This window comes from Triticum aestivum, chromosome 3B (genome assembly GCF_018294505.1).
Source record: "Triticum aestivum cultivar Chinese Spring chromosome 3B, IWGSC CS RefSeq v2.1, whole genome shotgun sequence".
NCBI lineage: Eukaryota > Viridiplantae > Streptophyta > Magnoliopsida > Poales > Poaceae > Triticum > Triticum aestivum.
Window position 1 is genome coordinate 53,983,493 of NC_057801.1, and position 4,479 is coordinate 53,987,971.

The following is a 4,479-nucleotide window of genomic DNA, read 5'->3' on the forward strand; positions in this document are numbered from 1 at the left end:
AACGAAACTCCTCAAAGGTGGAAGTCGGCAGTCCCTTCGTCATCACATCAGCGAACTGCTGAGCAGTCGGCACATGGAGAACCCGCATGCGTCCAAGAGCCACCTGCTCGCGCACAAAGTGAATGTCCAGCTCGATGTGTTTCGTCCGACGATGATGAACGGGGTTGGCGGAGAGGTACACCGCAGAGACGTTGTCGCAGTAGACAACCGTAGCCTGGGAGACATCGTGATGTAGCTCCTGAAGTAACTGTCGAAGCCAGGTGCACTCGGCGACAGCGTTGGCCACAGCTCGGTACTCAGCCTCCGCGCTAGAGCGCGAAACCGTGGGTTGTCGCTTGGACGACCACGAGACGAGGGAAGGACCGAGGTAGACGCAGTAGCCAGAGGTGGACCGACGAGTGTCGGGGCAGCCGGCCCAGTCTGCATCGGAGTAAGCCACCATCTCCAAAGAAGTGGACGCCGTGAGTGTCAACCCAAGGGACATCGTGCCGCGGATGTAGCGAAGGATCTGCTTCACGAGAGTCCAGTGAGAGTCACGAGGGGCGTGCATGTGGAGACACACCTGCTGGACAGCATACTGAAGATCCGGTCTGGTGAGAGTCAAGTACTGTAGGGCGCCGACAATAGACCGGTAGAACGGAGCATCCGACGCAGGCGAACCCGCAAGAGCAGAGACCTTGGCCTTCGTGTCAACAGGAGTAGCAACCGGATGGCAGTTGAGCATGCCAGCACGCTCAAGAAGCTCATGGGCATACTTCTGTTGATGAAGAAAGAAACCGTCCGGACGCCGAATGACCTCAATGCCAAGGAAATAATGGAGAGCACCCAGGTCCTTGATAGCGAACTCGTCACGCAGCCGGAGAGTAATCTGCTGAAGAACGGCTGCGGAGGAGGCTGTCAGGATGATGTCATCGACGTAAAGCAGCAAATATGCAGTCGTGTCACCGTGGCGATAGACAAACAGTGAGGCGTCCGAGTGAGTGACGCTGAAGCCCAGTGTCTGAAGAAACCCGGCGATCCGCTGGTACCAGGCGCGGGGTGCCTGCTTGAGCCCGTAAAGAGAGCACGATAGCAGGCACACATGGCAGGGGAAGGAGGCGTCGACGAAACCGGTGGGTTGCTCACAAAACAATTGCTCCTCAAGATGGCCGTGGAGGAAGGCGTTGGAGACATCCATCTGGTGAACGGGCCAGCCGCGAGAAACGGCGAGCTGGAGGACAGTGCGGATCGTGCCCGGTTTGACAACCGGGGCGAACGTCTCCGTGAAATCAAACTCCAGCGCGCTGGCGGAAACCGCGGACCACCAAGCGAGCCTTGTAGCGCTCAAGTGAACCGTCTGAGCGGGTCTTATGACGGAAGACCCACTTGCCGGTGATGACGTTGGCGCGAGGAGGCCGGGGAACCAGAGTCCAGGTGCGGTTCCGTTGGAGAGCGTCGAACTCTTCCTGCATCGCCGCAAGCCAGTGAGGATCACGGAGGGCGGCGCGGGCGGACGCAGGAATGGGTGACGGCTCCGTGGCAGAGGCGGCGAGGACGTACTCGTCACGCGAGTAGCGGAGGCTCGGGCAGTGAATGCCGGCGCGAGCACGGGTGACAGGACCGGACGGGGCCACCGATGCCGGCGAGGAGGCCGGCGTCACAGCCGGCGTTGCGGCCGGCGTCGCGGCCGGCGATAGAGCCGGCGAGGAGGCCGGCGTCACAGCCGGCATCGCGGCCGGCGATAGAGCCGGCGAGGCGGCCGGCGTCGGGGAGGCGGAGGAGGCGCCCGACCCCGCGGCGCCTGAGGCGGGGGCGGCGGGTGAAGGCGGGGCGCCGGCCGCAACGGCAGGGCCAGCCGTGGAGGGCGCCGGCAGTAGGGCCCGTGGACCGCCAAAGCCCGGAGGCGGTCCACGAACCAGGCGTGCTTGTCCACCTGACGAGGTCGTCGATGGGCTGCCGGTGGCCGGCGGTGACGAGACGACGAGGGGTGCCTGCTGCTGAAACGGGAAGACCATCTCATCAAAGTAAACGTGTCGGGAGGTGAAAACACGGTGAGAGAATGGATCGTAGCAGCGGTAGCCCTTAGTGTTAGGTGGGTAGCCGAGAAAGATGCAGGCGACGGAGCGGGGTGCGAGCTTATGAGGCGCAGTGACAGTGATGCTAGGGTAGCACAGGCAGCCGGAAATGCGAAGCCCTTCATAAGAGGGGGGTGCACCGAAGAGAAGGTGGTGAGGTGTAAAGTTCTCGCGAGTACGACATGGACGGATGTTTATGAGGAGGGAAGCGGTGGCTAGAGCGTCAGGCCAAAAGCACGGAGGCACATTGGCGTGAAAGAGAAGAGTCCGAACGCAGTCATTAAGAGTGCGAAGGATGCGCTCAGCACGACCGTTCTGCTGCCAGGTGTACGGGCAAGTGAGACGAAAAATCGTGCCATGTGTGGCGAGAAGATCGCGGACAGCGGTGTTGTCAAATTCCTTCCCGTTGTCTGTCTACAACGCAAGAATGGGCCGGCCAAACTGCGTGCGGACATAAGAGTAGAAACCGACAAGAGTGGAGATAACGTCCGACTTGCGGCGCAACGGGAAGGTCCACACATAATGCGAAAAATCATCAAGGATGACAAGGTAATAAAGAAAGCCCGTATTACTTGCAACAGGAGATGTCCAAACATCACTATGAATCAACTCAAACGGGTACGATGCAACAAAGGAAGAAGCCCTAAACGTAAGACGAGCATGTTTGCCAAGATGGCATGCATGACACGAGTGATCCTCGTTCTTATTACTCGTGAAAGAAAAACTCCGAAGTATGTGGCGAAGGGTGGCATGATTAGGATGACCCAAGCGAGCGTGCCAGGGATCCACTCCGGTGGCGAGAGCGACAGGGGCGGCGGAAGTGGTGGAGGCGGCAGAGTGAACCGGGTAGAGCTCGTCGGGGCTGTCACATCGGTGGAGCACCATCCGCGTGCGAGCGTCCTTAACAGAAAAACCACATTCGTCAAATTCAACGGTCACCGGATTTTCACGTGTAAGAGAACGGACGGAAACAAGATTTTTAATAAGATAAGGAGAAACAAGAATATTAGACATGGATATAGGGGTGGAGTTAGACGGAAAATATGTATGTCCAATATGGGTGATAGGAAGAGAAGAACCGTCACCGACGGTGATGCGGTTGGAGGTGTGGACAGGGTGGGCAGTATGGAGGTTACCGGGGTACGCCGCCATATGAGCGGTGGCGCCACTGTCCATGTACCAATCGCCGCCGCCGGTGTAGCTGGACGGGGAAGGGGCGGTGTGGAGAGCTGCCAGGAGAGCCGGGTCCCACGGCGCCGGCGGAAGAGACGGCGCAGACGTCAGGGGCAGCGGCGGCGGCCCGCCTGGCGGCGGCTGCGGCCCGTAGGGCGCCGCATAGGGCTGCGGCGCGGCGTAATACGCCTGGTGTGACGGAGGCCGAGTGCCGAGAAGACCCGGAGTAGGAGCCCGTGGAACCGGCATAGAATAGGCGTGGACGACGCCGGTCCACGGGTTCTGATCGGCGACCACGGGGCCGCCGGCTGAGGAGCCGGCTGCTGCTGGCGTGGCGCTCCTCCCTGAGCACCGCCGCCGCCGCCGCCACCTCCCTGCTTGCGGCCACCCCGGCGGCCGCCGCGACGGCCTCCCCCATTGCGCGCCGGCTGGGGCGGCAGAAAGGGGGCGGGTGGGGTGGGCGGGAAGCCCGGCGGGAAGGTGGGCGCCACCTGCGGGGGCGGCGTCGGGCGAGACGGTGGCGGGGCCGAACCCCCACGTGTGCCGGCAACGAGGGCGGTGTGGGTGGCGCGCGTCCTGGCCGCCCGCATCCGGCGTTCCTCCAGCTTGAGGTACGCGACCACCTTGCCAAAGGTGGGCTCCGGGATGAGGGTGAGGTTGGAGGCGGCGTTCCCGAAGTCCTCGTTGAGGCCGCCGGAGAGGGTGCTGATGAGGAGCTCGTCGCCGATCTTCTCCCCCAGATCACGGAGCTCATCGGCAAGCTTCTTGAGACGCATGCAAAAATCATCAATGGACGAGTCAAGTTGCTGGCACCCGTAAAACTCACCATAGAGGAGGACCTTGCGCTGCAGCCGATTGTCGGTGAAGAGGCCGTTGAGCTTGGTCCAGACCGCATAGGCGTCGTCCTCGTCGTTCACCACGGTGTGGAAGATGTCGCTGGAGATGGTGAGGTAGAACCAGCGAATGATGGTGGCGTCGAGGATCATCCACTCCTCGTCATGGATCATGAGCGCGGAGTCCACGGTGCCGTCCACGTGGCCGTGAAGGAGGTACTCATGGAACACGAGCGAAAAGTACCGCTTCCACGCGGAGTAGGAGGCGGTGGTGTGGTCAAGCTGGACCGGGACGCGCTCATGGATGTTGAGGTCATGGACGAGGGTGATGTCGGGACCGGCGAACGGGTTGGAGACTGTAGAGGAGGACGAGCTCATGATGGCGGTGGTGATCGGGTTGGGGCGCGGCGCGGGGTGCA